Source organism: Scyliorhinus canicula, chromosome 28, assembly GCF_902713615.1.
Source record: "Scyliorhinus canicula chromosome 28, sScyCan1.1, whole genome shotgun sequence".
NCBI classification, from domain to species: Eukaryota; Metazoa; Chordata; class Chondrichthyes; order Carcharhiniformes; family Scyliorhinidae; genus Scyliorhinus; species Scyliorhinus canicula.
In genome coordinates, this window is record NC_052173.1 from 14,521,030 (window position 1) to 14,539,086 (window position 18,057).

Consider the following 18,057-nt stretch of genomic DNA (forward strand, 5'->3'; position numbering starts at 1 on the left):
ACACACTCTCTCCCTCACGCACTCTCTCTCTCTCTCCCTCTCTCTCTCTCTCACACACACTCTCTCCCTCACGCACTCTCTCTCTCTCCCTCTCTCTCTCTCTCACACACACTCTCTCCCTCACGCACTCTCTCTCTCTCTCCCTCTCTCTCACTCTCTCTCACACACCCACACACTCTCTCTCACACCCTCGCAAAGACGAGAGTAGGATGTAATCGAGGCTTTATTACACAGAGATGTGTGGCCTCCTACAGCAGCTGACGAAATGGCTGCTGTACGGGGAGCACACATATTTATACTCTGCCTACTGGGCGGAGCCAGCAGGCAGGGATCTACCCCCGTACCTGTAGTACAGGGGCCTTACCGTAAAGCACCTATAACAACATCCTCTACATACAATATATACATCAGTGGTGACTACCACACACACTCTCTCTCTTCAACACAATCTCTCTCCCACGCTCTCTCTCCCACGCTCTCTCTCCCACGCTCTCTCTCCCACGCTCTCTCTCCCACGCTCTCTCTCCCACGCTCTCTCTCCCACGCTCTCTCTCCCACGCTCTCTCTCCCACGCTCTCTCTCCCACGCTCTCTCTCCCACGCTCTCTCTCCCACGCTCTCTCTCCCACGCTCTCTCTCCCCCGCTCTCTCTCCCCCGCTCTATTTCCCCTCTCTCTCTCACACTCTCTCTCACACACTCTCTCTCACACACACTCTTTCTCTCACACTCTCTCTCACACACTCTCTCTCTCTCACACACTCTCTCTCACACACTCTCTCTCACACACTCTCTCTCACACACTCTCTCTCACACACTCTCTCTCACACTCTCTCTCACACACTCTCTCTCTCACACTCTCTCACTCTCTCACACTCTCTCTCACACTCTCTCTCACATTCTCTCTCTCACACACTCTCTCTCTCACACTCTCTCTCTCTCTCTCACATTCTCTATCTCTCTCACATTCTCTATCTCTCTCTCTCACTCTCTCTCTCACACTCTCTCTCTCTCACACACTCTCTCACATTCTCTCACACTCTCTCTCACACTCTCTCACATTCTCTCTCTCACACACTCTCTCACACACTCTCTCTCGCCCACTCTCTCACACACTCTTTCTCTCGCCCACTCTCTCTCTCGCCCACACTCTCTCTCTCGCCCACTCTCTCTCTCTCGCTCGCACATTCTCTCTCTCTCTCTTGCACACTCTGTCTCTCTCTCTCTCTCTCGCACACTCTCTCGCACATTCTCTCTCTCTCACACTCTCTCTCGCACATTCTCTCTCTCTCACTCGCACATTCTCTCACTCTCTCTCTCTCTCGCACTCTCTCTCTCACTCGCACTCTCTCATACAAAACACTCTTTCTCTTTGACACACTCTCTCTCTCACACACTGTTGGTGTGATCTACCCAAATGGGAACAAGAGGCCGTAACGTGTGCGATTAGCTGTGTGTTTCCCGACAGTTGGAGTGCCGATAAGAACATAGAACATAGAACATACAGCACAGAACAGGCCCTTCGGCCCTCAATGTTGTGCCGAGCCATGATCACCCTACTCAAACCCACCCTATACCCGTAACCCAACAACCCCCCCCCCTTAACCTTACTTTTATTAGGACACTACGGGCAATTTAACATGGCCAATCCACCTAACCTGCACATCTTTGGACTGTGGGAGGAAACCGGAGCACCCGGAGGAAACCCACGCACACAGGGGGAGGACGTGCAGACTCCGCACAGACAGTGACCCAGCCGGGAATCGAACCTGGGACCCTGGAGCTGTGAAGCATTTATGCTAACCACCATGCTACCCTGCTGCCCGAAATACCAGGCTTTCTCGTTGGATCTTGTGAGGCGTAATGGCCGGCGGGAATCCTGAGGGAGGCATCTCCAGGATCTACCATCTGCGTCCCAGCCCGATTCCAGTAGGACGCAACCGGTAAATTGCGCCCCTCTTTCAGACTCTCACTCACGGGCGTGATCTATCTGAATGGGAACAGAGTCCTCTAACGCGTGTGATTAGCCGGGTGTTTCCCGACAGGCGGAGTGCCGAGAAAACCATGCCATCGAACAGCCATTCGTGTAGTTTGCTGGCCTCAGTGGGGAACGCGTGTCCGAGGCTGCAGTGGTCCTGTTTTCTGCATTGAAGAACTCAGTTCGCCAGAACTCCTCAGTGTAGGATGCAATCAGAACGCCATTTTAAAATAGCATCCAGATCTCTCGACCCCTGAACCCCCCCCGCCCTCAGCCCCAACATACCTAAAAGGGGGTCCTCAGCCCCAGCTGCACCCATGCAGGGCACCCCCAGGCCCAATACCCATTATGGGAAAATATGCCAGCCTAGTACCTTGGCACTGCCGGCCTGGTACGCTGGCAGTACCCCTGCCAGTTGGCAGAACCATCCAGGCACCATTGCAGTGCCAGGTTGGCAGCACCACAGTGCCCATGTGGCACCAGCAGTGCCAGCGTGACACCCTGCCCAGAGGGCAAGCACCTGGGGGCCTCCGATCCCCTGGGAGACCCCCACAAATGCCGTTCCATCTGATCTGTTTGTGGGACCAGTGTTGAACGGTGCTCGCCCGAGGTGCCCGAGGTGCCCGCGGCCAAGGCGATGAATCCCAAAGCCTCAGATCTCTGGGTACGAGCTGTCTTGCTCTACTGTGCAGATTTGCCAAATGTAATCCTGCCCACAACGGGCTGGATTTACATCGCAACGCTCGCGCGATTGCGTTCGATCTCACGAGGCGTTGCGAGCCGGGTAGATCCTGGAAGCGGCGTCACCTGGCTTCTATTGGCCACGCTGCACCGTGGCGAGCTGCTTTTTGGGCGCAGCGTGGCTGTCCTGTCTCAGGCACTCACACTGACACACACTCTGGGTGCGATTCTCCGCTGCCCACGATGGGTCGGAGAATAGCGGGAGGGCCTTCCCGACATTTTTCCCGACCTCCCGCTATTCTCCCCCCCCCCCCCCCCCCCCCCCCCCCCCCCACGGCCGCCCAACGACACGAATCGCAGCTCGCCGTTTTTTACGGCGAACAGCGATTCTCCCCTGGCCGATGGGCCGATTTCCCAGGCCTTTACGGCTGTTTTCACGAACGCAAACACACCTGCTCTCACCGTTCGTGAAACGGCCGCAAAGTGCCGTTCCCGACAACCATGGCACCGATTGGCACGGCCGCACCACGGCCGTGCCAAGGGTGGCATGAGCCTGCGATCAGTGGGCACCGATCGCAGGCAGCGGGTCCGATACCCGCGCACTCTTTGTTCCTCCGCCGCCCCGCAGGATCAGTCCGCGGGGCGGCTGAGGGGCATGACGGCCCGCGCATGCGCGGGTTTGACGCGTATGCGTGATGACATCATCCTCGCAGGCGCGGGTTGGAGCCGTCCAATCCGCGCATGCGTGGCTGACATCATCGTGCGCGTCAGCCGCCGTAACGCTTGGCGCGCGGGCTTAGCACTGCTAGCCCCGCCCGGGGGGGGGGGAGAATCGGGTCCCGGGAGGGGGCGCGGAGGCTGCCGTGAAACACAGCCGGTTTCAAGGCAGCCTTTACGACTCCGCATTTGCGGAGAATCGCGCCCTCTCTCTCTCACACACACACACACGTACACTCACAACTCTGCTCCACCTGTCTGATTCTGACTGTCACACAAAGTGGCTGTTATTCCTGTATGAGCCCAGAGACCGAGATTGTTTTTCCGGCAGACCGCCGATCTCAATAACAAATCTCAGCCTTGTTTGCCAATCCATCCGAGGCCTCTGTAACCTCCTCCACTCTCACAACTCGCGGAGATTCCTGAGCTCATCAATTTTGCAGACTCTGAAAGCACCCCTGATTTCACTCGCTCCGCGATTAAACTGCTGCCTGGTCTGGGCCCTGCAATTTTCTCCTTAAACCTTTCCTGTGTCTCTCTTTTGAGAAATATCTTAAACACTGCCTTTTTGACCAGGCTTTTGGTCACCTGTCCTACTATGTCCGTGGGTGACCCAGTGTCAGGTGTTCTGTGAAGTCTCTGGGGATGCTTTATCACAATGATCTTTGACAATGGACGGCAGCAGAGCAGATCCAGAAATGCACCAATCAATCAGTCTCTCAGGATTGGGAGCTGGGTCTGCCCACCCCCCCACGAAAAGGTTTGGGGTACTGAGTCCAATTGTTGTCAGCTGACAGCTCAGCCCGACATCAGGCAGCCAATTGACTCTATTCACCTTGTGGATCAAGCGCCTGGCGAGGTAACAAGAGATTAAAGATGAAACCCTTTGAAGTGGAAGCTTTGATTTTCATGTTTGTCCAAACCGTTTTTGAAAATTAATAATCCTGCTTTCCACTACAATGGGACCATTTTGTAAGCCGATCCTTTGTGTAAAACTGAGTCACCCTTGGAAGAAATGTAAAATTAAATGCACTTCTGATCAAAGTGACGACATCAGAACACTTGCTCCCTTCTTAAGTTCCAAATTGTTTGTGTTCATTCAGCTGCAGCGCATGTTGTAGCCTCATATAAACCAATATGAGGTACCAAAGTTAATCATCAACCTTGCTGCAGAAAGTCAGCCCACGATAATCAACGACTACAAAACGTGACAGCAGGACTTGCAGTGGTAATGTGTGGAACATGGTATTACTGGAGAGCTCTCTGGGAGCGCTGTGTGTCCAGACGTCGGCAAGCGAGGAATACTGGGCGCGATTCTCCGACCCCCACTCCGGGTGGGAGTGCCAGGCAATTCACGCCACCCCGTCCTGGCACCCGCACGTGATTCTCCCACCCCCCTCAAAATGGTGTGTTGCGTTTTGCGACAGGCCGCTTGGAGAATCACCGCTCCGGTCGAGCGGTGATTCTTCGGCCCGAATGGGCCGAGCGGCCTGCCTAATACGACCGGTTCATGCCGGCGCCAACCACACCTAGTCGCTGTCACAAGTAGGCTCACATTAACACTATAATCAAGTTACCATGAAGAGCTCCCAGTCACCACACTCCGGCGCCTGTTCGGGGTACACAGAGGGAGAATTCAAATTGTCCAATTCACCTAACAGCACGTCTTTCAGGACTTGTGGGAGGAAACCGGAGCACCCGGAGGAAACCCACGCAGACACGGGGAGGATGTGCAGACTCCACACAGACAGTGACCCAGCGGGGAATCGAACCTGGGACCCTGGCGCTGTGAAGCCATTATGCACAACCACAATGCTACTGTACTGCCCACGTGTCCCCCTGTGTCTGCGTGGGTTTCCTCCGGGTGCTCGGGTTTCCTCCCATAGTCCAAAGATGTGCAGGTTAGGTGGGTTGGCCATGTTAAATTGTCCCTATCAGCGGATGAAGTCGGGGAAGGCCCCTGGGCCAGTGGGTACCCAGCAGAATTTTATAAGGAATTTACGGCGGACCTGGCACCACATCTGTTGGGGGCGTTTAATGAAGCACTGGAGAAGGGGGATGTGCCGGTGACGATGAAGCAAGCAGTAATCACACTAATCCCCAAAACAGGGAAGGATCCTGTGGAATATGGGTCGTACAGACCCATATCACTATTGCACACGGATGTGAAAGTATTGGCTAACTTGTTGGCGGGGAGGATGGAGGATTGTGTCCCGGGGATGGTGGCAGAAGATCAAACAGGCTTCGTGGAGGGCAGGCAGCTCGTGAGTAATATAAGGCGGCTGTTGAATGTGGTGATGAATCCGTCGAGAGTTCTGGTACTGGAGGTGGTGGTGTCCATGGACACGGAGAAAGCATTTGATTGGGTGGAGTGGCGGGACTTGTTCGAAGTTTTGGGAAGGTTTGGGTTTGGGCCGAGATTTGTGGCATGGGTGTGGTTGCTGTATGTGGCGCGGCGAGGGTGAGGACGAATGATATGAGCTCACGAAGCTTTGACTTACACAGGGGTACGAGGCAGGGGTGCCCGCTGTCGCCACTGCTGTTTGCGCTGGCCATAGAGCCATTGGCGATGGCTCTCAGGGGGTCGGCAGAGTGGCAGGGGATAATGAGGGGACAGAGGGAGCATCGGGTGTCGCTCTATGCCGATTACCTCTTGTTGTATGTTTCGGATCCGTTGGAGAGTATGGGAAGGATTATGGGCCTGTTGGGGAGGTTTGGAGGGTTCTCGGGATACAAGCTGAATGTAGGGAAAAGCGAGGTATTCCCGGTGAATGAGCTGGCACAGTGGGCTGATTTAGGGGGGATGCCATTTACGGTAGCGAGGGATAGGTTTAGGTACTTGGGGATTCAGGTAGCGAGGGAATGGACGGGGCTCCATAAGTGGAACTTAACGAAGCTGGTGGAGGAGGCCAGGGAGGATCTTAAGAGGTGGGACTGCACTTAACATTGGGGGGGAGGGTCCAAGTGGTGAAAATGAATATTCTACCGAGGTTCTTGTTTATCTTTCAGGCTCTCCCGATCTTTATACCAAACACTTTTTTTTCGGAAAATGGACACAATCATCTCTGACTGTGTATGGGCGGGGAAGGTGCCGAGGGTGGGGAGGACCCTGCTACAGAGGCAGCAGGGGGGGTTGGCGTTGCCAAACTTGCTTCATTATTATTGGGCAGCGAATGTGGACAAGGTGCGGCAGTGGTGGGAAGGACAAGGGGTAGAGTGGGTTAGGATGGAGGAGGAATCTTGTAAGGGGTCTAGTTTGAGGGCTATGGTGATGGCAGCATTGCCAATGGCTCCGAGTAGGTATTCAGGGAGCCCAGTGGCCCAGTCCACGGTGAAGATATGGAATCAGCTGAGGAGGCATTTTAGGGTGGATGGGATGTCGGTGCTAACGCCGCTGTGTGAGAATCATGGGTTTGAGCCGGGGGGGGGGGGAGATGGATAGTGTATACAGGAGTTGGAGGGAAGTGGGGCTGGTCAAGGTGAGGGATTTGTATTTGGAGGAAGGGTTTGCCAGTCTGGAGGAGCTTAGGGAGAGGGTAGAGCTGCTGAGGGGTAGTATGAGTTCAGGTATCTACAGGTTAGGGACTTTGCACGAAAGTTCTGGAAGGCGTTCCCTAGATTGCCGGGATACACCCTGCTGGAGCGACTGCTGCTTCCGGATGTGGAAGGGGAGGGAAGAATTGGGGATATATATAAGTGGCTGAGGGAGCAGGGAGGCGAGCGGGTGGTGAAGATCAAGGAGAAATGGGAAGCGGAGTTGGGAATGGAGATCAATTGGGGAGTATGGAGTGAGGCACTGTGAAGGGTAAACGGGACCTCCTCTTGTGCAAGGATGAGCCTGATACAGGTTAAGGTGGTGCACAGGGTGCATATGACTCGGGCGAGAATGAATGGGTTCTTTCAGGGGGTAGCAGATGAGTGTGTGAGGTGTGGGAGGGGCCAGCGAATCATGCGCACATGTTTTGGGATCGTGAAAAATTGGGAAGATTCTGGGTGGGAGTGTTCGCGGTCTTAGCCAGGATAGTGGAGGAGGGAGTGGACCCGGACCCTTTGGTGGCGATATTTGGGGTTTCAGAGAAGCCGGAGCTCATGGAGAAGAGGAAGGCCGATGTCTTGGCCTTCGCCTCTCTGATTGCACGGCGATGAATTTTGCTGGAGTGGCGGTTGGCATCGCCACCGGGGGTAGCAGCATGGTTGGGTGACCTGTATGACTTCCTGCGGTTAGAGAAGATAAAGTCTGAGTTAAGGGGCTCAGCAGGGGAGTTTGAGAAAAGGTGGGGGGTGTTTGTGAACGTGTTTGAGGGGCTGTTCATCTCGGGGGGGGGGGGGGGGGGGTGAGGGGGAAGGGGGGTGACAAAGGAGAAAAATCTGTACAAACTGTACAGTTGATTGTTGGGAAGAATATTTCCCTGGGTGTTTATTTGCTGTAACCTACTTTGATACAAGGTTGAATAAAATGTGTTTTTAAAAAGAAATGTTAAATTGTCCCTTAGTGTCCAAAGATGTGCAGGTTGGGTGGATTGGTCATGATCAATGCGTAGGGTTATGGGGATGGGGTAAGGGAGTGAGCCTAGGTAGTGGGCAGCACAGTAGCACAATTGGATAGCACTGTGGCTTCACAGCGCCAGGGTCCCAGGTTCGATTCCCCGCTGGGTCGCTGTCTGTGCGGAATCTGCACGTTCTCCCCGTGTCTGCGTGGGTTTCCTCCGGGTGCTCCGGTTTCCCCCCACAAGTCCAAAGATGTGCAGGTTAGGCGGATTGGCCACGATAAATTGCCCTTCGTGGCAAAAAAGGTTAGGAGGGGTAATTGGTTTATGGGGATGGGGTGGAAGTGAGGGCTTAAGTGGGTCGGTGCAGACTCGATGGGCCGAATGGCCTCCTTCTGCACTGTATGTATGTTCTATGTAAGAATCATAGAATCAGTGTCGAAGGAAGCCATTTGATCTATCGAGTCTGCATTGACCATCCGCACGAACAGGCCCACTCCCCCTCCCTAGCCCTGTAACCCCACCTAACCATTGGAACCAAACAAGGAACAGGAGGAGGCCATTCAGCCCCTCGACCACGTTCCATCATTTAACAAGATCCAGTCTGGTCTGATCGAAACCTCAAATCTGCTTCTCGCCTGTCCCCAATAACCTTTTACCCGCCCGCTTGTTTACCAAGAATCTATCCAGCTCTGCCTTCAGAATATTCAAAGATTCTGTGTCCACTGCCATTTGAGGAAGAGAGTTCCAGAGACTCAGAAACTTCTGAGTAAAAACAATTCTCCTCATCTCTATTAAATGGGCGACCCCTTATTTTATACAGTGACCCTGAGTTCCAGATTCTGCCACAAGAGGAAATATCCAAGAAAGGCACCAAGGCACCATCAGCTCCCGGGAGATCCAGACCGCCGTGCGCCTGCTGCTGCCCGGGGAACTGGCCAAGCACGCCGTGTTGGAGGGGACACAGAGCAAAGAAAAGTACAGCACAGGAACAGGCCCTTCGGCCCCCCAGACCATGATGCCCTAACTAAACACAAAACCCTTCTCTCCTCACTCGGTCCGTATCCCTCTATTTCCTCCCTATTCATGTATCCATCCAGATGCCTCTTAAATGTTGCTGATGTGCCTGCTTCCACCACATCCTCTGGCAGCGAGTTCCTGGCACCCACCACTCTCTGCCTGAAAAACGTACCCCGAGCATCTCCCTTAAACTTCCCCCTCTTACCTTGACCCTGTGCCCCCTTGTAATTGACACTTCCACCCTTGGAAACATCCTCTCCACATCCACCCTGTCAATACCCCTCAGGATCGTAAAGGTTTCAATCAAGTGGCCTGCTACTCCTCTGAACGCTCGCCTGATCAACCGTTTCTCATCATGAGGATCTCGAGGCCACTTGAAAAGTGCAGTTAAGAGTCTCGCGTTGGTGTGGGACGGGGGCGACAGGCAAGCCAGTTGGGCACAGGTTTCCTTTCCCAATGGACAGCAGTCATGAGCCAGCTCGATCTTGGCAACAGTCCAACTGTACCATGGTCGGTTTTGCCAACTTTATATTTCTAAAAACTGAATTCAAACTGCCGTGGTGGAATTTGAACCACAATTCACTCAATTAGACGTCCAGTAACACAGCCACTGTGCTATCATCACCCCTTTGCTATTTGACTGTGGAAGACTTCACAGTAAGCCAAATCCGATCCTCACCCATTTTGCAGCAGGAGTCACCGCACAGTTTTCAAGTCCCATTGGCACGTTGGCGTATGATTTCCTTCGACTCCATCCACACTAGATGCACATTGTTTTGTGCCTCCTGCTTCGTTTTTTGCTGAAGCGGCCCCACACTAAGGGAGGGGTTCCACTGTGAACTGTGCGTGACAAAACGATAAAGCCATCAATAAAGGGGCTTCTGTGTCCCAGTGCGCAGAGGAAATCAGTCCCCAGCCCCCACGTTCCCCACAGGCTGAGTTTGAAACATTTCTTTGGTTTCTTTAAGAAGGCAAAGTCCCTTTGAAGAAATAAATGGAAGGGTCATATTTCAGTCACACGCGCATTCGTAACTGAAGACGTATCCAGCAAATGTGCTTCAAGAAGATATCTAGCTATCGGGTGACAAGCAATAGATGAAGATAAGGGTGAAATCTGGATATCTAAGGCGAACGTCTGTACAGGTATTTAATTGATGTCAACCATTATTAAGTGGATCTGTTCATCCGTTGCCTGTGATTGAATGAAGCAGATAATCTTCCAGCCTGCAAGGTGCCAGGTCAGAGAAGAATGTGACAGCAGAGACTGAGCTGAAAAATCTGACAACCATTACATACCAATTAGGAGCAGAATTCAGCCATTCAGCCCCTTCTCCGCCATACAATAAAATCATGGCTGATCTGATTGTAATCTACCCACCTTCCCCTGATAACCTTTCACCCCCTTGTTTATCAAGAATCTATCTACTTTGGCCTTAAAAATATTCAAAGACTCTGGGAAAATAACTCTGGGGAAAGTGAGCTGCATAATCAAAGACTCCTCCCACCCGGCTTCCTCACGCTTCCAACTTTTTGTGGTGAATGTGTAACTAGTAATTCACACTGTACCGTACTGTTGTCCCTGTGGGCCCCATCTGTGAGCCACTGCGGCTCTGCCCACAGGGGGAGATGAGGAGCATGTACAGGGCTCCGCCCCCTTTAGGGAGTATAAGTGCTGTGGTCCTGCGAGTCCGCCCTCAGTTCAGCATAGTCGCAGGCAGGCTCAGTTGTAAGCCGATTAAAGCCACAGTTTACTCCAACTCGTGTCTCAGAGTGAATTGATGGTCGCATCACTTTTTACATCAGGCAGGAGATTCAGAAGTCTGAGAACACGCACAAACAGACTGAAAAACAGCTTCTTCCCCGCTGTCACCAGACTCCTAAATGACCCTCTTATGGACAGACCTCATTAACACTACCCCTGTATGCTTCACCCGATGCCGGTGTTATGTAGTTACATTGTATACCTTGTGTTGCCCTATTATGTATTTTCTTTTATTCCCTTTTCCTCCCATGTACTTAATGATCTGTTGAGCTGCTCGCAGAAAAATACTTTTCACTGTACCTCGGTACACGTGACAATAAACAAATCCGATCCGATCTGAAATAAGGCTCATTTGAAGCGCGTTGAGCGGGGTGTTTCTTGGGCACCTGGAGTGCTGCGAACAATCCCATTATTAAACGGAACTCCATTTTTTCACGCCTCAAGAGGAGCGGTCGTCGCCAAAGCCGCACTTACTTTCATTTCTTTCATTGATGAGCTCAGCTCAGCTCATCCGTACAGGAAGAGATATGGGGTACCATTTTCAAATGCAATCCCATTCTCTCCAATCTCCCCCCCCCCCCCCCCCCCCCCTCCCCCTCTGTGGGCTTTCGATCCCGGGCCCCCCCCGTTCTCGATTCTCTGACGAGAGGAAACATCCTCTCCACATCCACCCTGTCAATACCCCCTCAGGGTTTCAATCAAGTCGCCTCTAGCGCTTCCAAACTCCAGCGGATAGAGACCCAACCTCTCCACCTCTTCCTCATAACTCAACCCACCCATTTCTGGTATTAATCCAATAAACCTTCTTGGAACTGCTTCCAACACATCCTTCCTTAAAAAGGGGATTAATACTGTACACAATACTCCAGGTATGATCTCACCAATGCCCTGTATAACTGAAGCATAACCGCCCTACTTTTGTAATCAATTCCCATCACAATAAACAGTAACATTCTATTCACTTTCCTAATTACTTGCTGTGTCTGTACGCCAACTTTTTGCGCTTCATGCACTCGGACACCCAGATCCCTCTGTACCTCAGAACTCTGCAATCTCTCACCATCTAGTTAATAAGCTTCTTTTTCATTTTTCCTGCCAAAATGGAAATTTCATGTTTCGCCACATTATACTCCATTTGCTCGGTCTTTGCCCACCCAATTAGTAGCCTCCTGATGTCCTGAACCAAACTACATTAAGTGTTTGACTTTAAAATAAGTGGACATGCATTCCTGGGTTGTGGGTATCGCTCCCAAAGGGTTGGCATTTATTGCCCACCATTGGTTGCCCTTGACTGGTTTGCAAAGTCCATGGTTAGCAGTCAATCATGATGGCATGCGACTATAGTCACATACCCCCCCGGGGCTGGGTAACGATGGGCAGGTTTCCTCCCCGAAGGAACATTACAAAGAATCACGGAACTTTTACAGTTCAGAAGTAGCCTATTCGACCCATCAAGTCTGTGCTACCTCTCTGATAGAGCATTCAACCAAGTCCTCTGCCGTATCCCTGTAATCTTGCACATTCTCTCGTTGTGAATAATAATCCAATTCCCCGTTGAATATCTGCCTCCACCACCCTCTCAGAAAGTTCGTTCCAGACTCCAACCTCCCTCTGGGGGAAAGATTTTTCCCTCACATCGCTTCTCCTTTTACCCATTATTTTGAATCTATGCTGTTTCGTTCTTGATGCTCTCTTGAGGAGGAACAGTTTCTCGCTATTTACCCTGTCCATAGCCCTCAAGTATTTGAATACCTCTGTCAAGTGTCCTCTCAGATTTCTTCCTCCAATGGAAACAGTCTCAACCTCTCCAATCAATCCTCACAGCTACAGTTTCTTATCCCTGGAATGATTCTTGTGAATCTCCTCTGTACTCTCTCCAATGACGTCACATCCTTCATCAAATGTGGCGCCCAGAACTGGATGCAGTCTCCAGGCGAGGCCTAACTGGAGTCTTATACCGGTTCAACATGACCTCCTTCATCTTGTACTCAATGCCCCAATAATGAAATCACGGATACTATATGCTTTATTACCTGCTCTCCCAACATGCCCTGTCACATTCAGTGACTTATACACATGTACACTGAGGCCTCTCAGTTCCATTGAACCAGCTGAGGTTTTCTGACAATTGACCAGCTTCACCAAAGTCAAAATTCTCAAACTGGCTGTCGAATGAAGATTCTCAAAGGAGGGATTTTCTTCTGAGGAGAGGTTGAGTAGGTTGGGCCTGTCCTCATTGGAGTTTAGAAGAATGAGAGGCGACCTTATTGAGACATATCGGATTCTCAGGGGGTTTGACAGGGTCGATGCTGAGAGGTTGTTTCCCCTTAAGGGAGAGTCTAGGACCAGAGGGCATGATCTCAGAGTAAGGGGGTCACCCATTTCAGACAGAGATGAGGAAGAATTTCTTCTCCCAGAGGGGAGTGAATCTGTGGAATTGTTTACCGCAGAGAGCTGTAGAGGCCGGGTCGTTAAGTGTGTTCCAGGCTGAGAGAGACAGATTTTTAATCAGTCAGGGAATCGAGGGTTATGGGGGTAAGGTGGGAAAGTGGAGTTGAGGATTATCAGATCAGTCATGATCCCATTGAATGGTGGAACAGACTCGATGGGCCGAATGGCCTACTTCTGCTCCTATGTTTAATGGGGTGGGGTTATCCGGCCACCCAGCTTCGCGGTGACAGGAGGTAGCACGCTGTTCGCTGGCGGCGAGATTCTCTGTTCCTGCCGCTTGTCATTGGAAATTCCCATTGAAGATACCCCATGCTTTCGGGAAACCCGTGGGCGGGGGTGCACTGCCGGAGGGACCGGAGACTCCCAATGACCGAAGAATTCCGGTCATGGAGTTTGTGGGGTGGTTGATTGACTGTGACTGGTTTGATTGGTTGGCTGTCATTTCTTTGCACGAACATTTTTTTCTAACTAAAGTAAAAAACGCAGTTCCTCGTTAGTATAGTGGTTAGTATCCCCGCCTGTCACGCGGGAGACCGGGGTTCAATTCCCCGACGGGGAGTTTGTACCTCTCCTGGATGAAAACGGCAATCCTTTAGGGCCTCACGGTAGCATGGTGGTTAGCATCAATGCTTCACAGCTCCAGGGTCCCAGGTTTGATTCCCGGCTGGGTCACTGTCTGTGTGGAGTCTGCACGTCCTCCCCGTGTGTGCGTGGGTTTCCTCCGGGTGCTCCGGTTTCCTCCCACAGTCCAAAGATGTGCAGGTTAGGTGGATTGGCCGTGATAAATTGCCCGTAGTGTAAGGTTAATGGGGGGTTTGTTGGGTTACGGGTATACGGGTTACATGGGTTTAAGTAGGGTGATCATTGCTCGGCACAACATCGAGGGCCAAAGGGCCTGTTCTGTGCTGTACTGTTCTATGTTCTACATCATAACCTCGCCTGTCCAGTATCCATTTCTGGATTTTGGAATTTTCTGGATTATGGAATGACGTCAGACTGCCTCACCACAAATGCGTGAACCAGAAAACACTGTCGATATAAATATTTCCCTGAAGCATGAAATATTACAATACAGTCATAAATTATTCTGAGCATTGTTGAAAAAAAAACACGTTGTCAAAGCTTTTCATCTTGCACGCATCAGGACAATTTGCAACATTGCCAAATGTAAAGGGATCAACAGTTTATACTTCATGAAAAGAGAGTGCTGATTGGTTGGCAGGTGGACTCTGGTTGAGGCATTGATGAAGTGAAAAATATTTTTCTGATCCAAACATTGTGGGTGGGATTCCCCGTACTGCCAGACCCATTTTCTGGCGCGGTGCGTCGGCGCCGCCAGCGGGACCCTCTCTCGCAGCTGCCGGCCAATGGGGGTTTTCTATCACGGCCACCCCCATGCCGTTGGGAAATTTGCGGGCGTGAGCAAGTGCGTTGCTGGTGAAGCAGAGGATCCCGCCGACGGAGAATCCCTCCCTGTATTTTTCGCATCTTTCTGCTCCCAAAGTACTGAACTAAAATGATGTGAATTGCTTGGGTTTACTCAACGTTGTTTCCGAACGTTGTTTCCGAACGTTAGCTGTTTGGACCAGAGAGGTTAGAGTGTATTGTAATAAATCAAAACAGTGCAGTTTTCAGGGAAAAGAAAGGTTTTGAAATGAAAATCACTTATTTTCACAAGAAGGCTTCAATGAAGTTACTGTGAAAAACCCCTAGTCGCCACATTCCGGCGCCTGTCCTGGGAGGTTGGTACGGGAATCGAACCGTGCTGCTGGCCTGCTTGGTCTGCTTTCAAAGCCAGCGATTTAGCCCAGTGTGCTAAACCAGCCCCTGATGATATGATCCAACCTGTTCTCAAGGGAAGGCAACTGGCAAGTTGTGCTTCGTCACGGGTACATTGGAGGCAACAGCCAAAGATTTTTTTTTTTTTTTTTTTTTTTCTTTTTTTTAATAAATTTAGATTAGCCAATTATTTTTTCCAATTAAGGGGCAATTTAGCGCGGCCAATCCACCTACTCTGCACATTTTTGGGTTGTGGGGGCGAAACCCACGCAGACACGGGGAGAATGTGCAAACTCCACACGGACAGTGACCCAGAGCCGGGATCGAACCTGGGACCTCAGCGCCGTGAGGCGGTTATGCTAACCACTAGGCCACCGTGCTGCCCTACAGCCAAAGATAACAGCATTTAAGAAAGAATTGACACATGCACGAGGGAGAAAGGACATAAATAGTCACTTGATGCTACAGAACTTGAGTATTGCTCTTAAAGGAGAAATGCTGTTAGGTTTATAATCTTGCAGTCATCAGAACAGATTTGCAAGAATACCAATTCGAAAGGGAATGACAATGTATACTGCATGAGAAGAGAGTGCTGATTTGTTGGCAAATTGACTCAAATGGTAGAGGAGTTGCCTTGGAGAATGTACCAGGGAACAGTTAACTGCCAAGTCTTTGTTTAAATTTAATTCCAAGGCTGTGCATGTATGTGTCTGTCTGCCCGCCGAATGTCCTGATGAGTGCAAAGTAAAAAGCTTCAACATATCTCTTTTTTTCAGCAATACTCCAGAAACGATACGTTCATCTCCGCATTGCCAGCCCTGCCCACATCCCATGAATGAATTCTTTAAAAGTTCAATTTCCCATTCCCCCCCCCCCCCCCCCCATCTCCGGCTTTGTTTTTGTTCTCCCACCCCCCCTCAAGAACCCAGAGACGTGCGGCTTCACGGTCACGAGGAACTGGTCAACATTCTTGCCTCAAGTAATCGTTCTTCAGGGACAAGCTTGAATAGAGAAATGGTAGCAAGTTATTTATCTGCAGAGAGGCCTCACAGTTGAGTTTGGTTCTGACGTATTCTGCTATCTTTTCTTTGTTGCTCCATAGACACTGAACTCTATTGAAGTGATGGCTCTGTTGCATGGACTGTGAGCAATCAACTTGGCACAGATCAAGGATTGAATGTGTGGCCTCTTTCATCAGTTTGGCTCAACTGTACATCACATGACTCACTTGCCCACTGGGCAGTTGACTAAACCGAGGCCCAGTTGGTTGGGAGATGGCGGTCAAATTATTTCACAGAAGAAAAAGAAAATCTAAAGGGATGGGCTATTTGTGTTAGGGCGGGGGGTGTACATGGGGTAAGTTAGCTTCCTGCCTGAGGAATGACAGGATGTGGACAAACCTGGACATCGCAGATGTTCAAAATGATTTATTTCACCGAGTGGAAAAACCAATGGCCTCATCAATGTTCTGTTCTGTTTCCAGAAAAACATTTGTTCAGTGCACTTGATCACTTAATCCTCTTCTCTTGGAACTAATTGACCACAGAGGCCCATAAAACCAGACCATTAATTACTAAACAGCAGAAACTGTGATCTCGCCTGTGTCCGGAAGCTCTGTTCAAGCAGACAGGTGAGCCTTAGCCGGAGACAGTGGTGCCGCCGTCAGCCAGCCAATGATGTCTCCCAGACACTCGCAACTGCAAAAGCACAAATGACGTCAATGACAGCAGCACATCATTGTGCCACTTAATTTGATGTCATGGCAACAGCCTTTGCTGAGCGCCAAACTCTGAATATTTCCAACGTTGGAAGTTGAGAGATTCATCACCTTTTCCTTCAGGAGCTGGTTTACTTGCCGATTCGATTTAAGGTGTGGGATTTTTCCTTTCCCGGCGCCGATTTCGTCATCGGCGATCAGACGGAGAATCCCTTTTCACGATGGAATCGGGGGGCTCCGGTTTTACATGGAGGATGCTCCGCTCCCTCCGAAATGGCGTCATCGCGGAGTGCGCCGTACGCCATTGGGACGGCCTCAGGATGTCACCTGAAGGCCCTCCCCCTGATGCTCCGCCCCCAATGGGACGAGTTCCATCTGCTTCTGAGGAGGCCACTGGTGCCCATTGTAACTGGCATATTAAACCTGCTCACAAGAACACCTAACACTCGGTAAAACACAGCTGCCTGTTCATCTGGTGTTTTACAAAACCATCGGGGGCGATTCTCCGATATTGAGGCCAAGTGTTCGCGCCATTGTGAACGCCATCGCGTTTCATGATGGCGCGAACAGGGCCCGGGCACGACCTATTCTGGCCCCCACAGGGGGCCAGCACGGCGCTGGAGCGGTTCACACGCCGCGCCAACCCACGAATGCGCAGTTGGGCCGCGCCATCCTGCGCATGCGTGGGGAACTTCTTACGTGTGCCGGCCTCGACCCAACATGGGGTCAGTGTCCAGGGGCCGGCCGCGGCAGAAAGTAGGACCTGGGGGGGGGGAGAGGCCAGTCCGCCGATCGGTGGGCCCCGATCGCGGGCCAGACCCCTTCGGAGGCCCCCCCCCGCCACAGGCCGCACCCCAAGCCTTCGCGACGAGTACCCGACGGCAGCGACCAGGTGTGGACGGCGCCGGTGGGACTAGGCCGTTTACGCACGGCCACTCGGCCCATCCAGGCCGGAGAATCGGCGCTCACCGTCTGCGGCGATTCTCCGAACGGCCCAGCGCGATTCGCGCGGCGCTGATTTAATGGGGCTGGGAGAATCGCGTGTGGGGGACGGGGCGGCATGGCGCGATTCGCACAGCTCCCCGGCGATTCTCCCACCCGGCCGGGGGGGGGGGGGGCGGAGAATACCGCCCATCATCTTTTTTACTTGTTTTGTATGAAAGACAAGATGGAATTGTCGACTTTTTTAAAAATGGGAAAACAGCACGTTTGAAACCCACCTCGTGTCTGCCTGGGGTCTTAAGAATGCGTGTGTGTTCCCCTCTCTCTTCCCCTCTCCCCCTCTCTCTCTTCCCCTCTCCCCCGCTCTCTTCACCACTTCCTGTACCCTTTTTGCCTATACCCCCCTCTCTTTTCACCTCTTCTCTCTTTTCTCCTCTCCCTCTTTCTTTTCTTTTCTCTTCTCCCTCACTCTCTCTTTCTTTTCTTTTCTCTTCTCCCTCACTCTTTTCTCCTCTCTCCCTCTCTT

General features: G+C 51.6%; 1 protein-coding gene and 1 non-coding gene across 5 annotated transcripts in view; both read left to right on the forward strand.

The window, feature by feature from the left end:
* Positions 1-18,057, forward strand: part of itga7 (integrin, alpha 7) — a 201,071-nt gene that overhangs the window by 52,275 nt on the left and 130,739 nt on the right. The gene's annotated exons all lie outside the window — the stretch shown is intronic.
* trnad-guc lies at positions 13,581-13,652 on the forward strand. Its single transcript has one exon. It is a non-coding gene; the product is annotated as a tRNA-Asp (tRNA).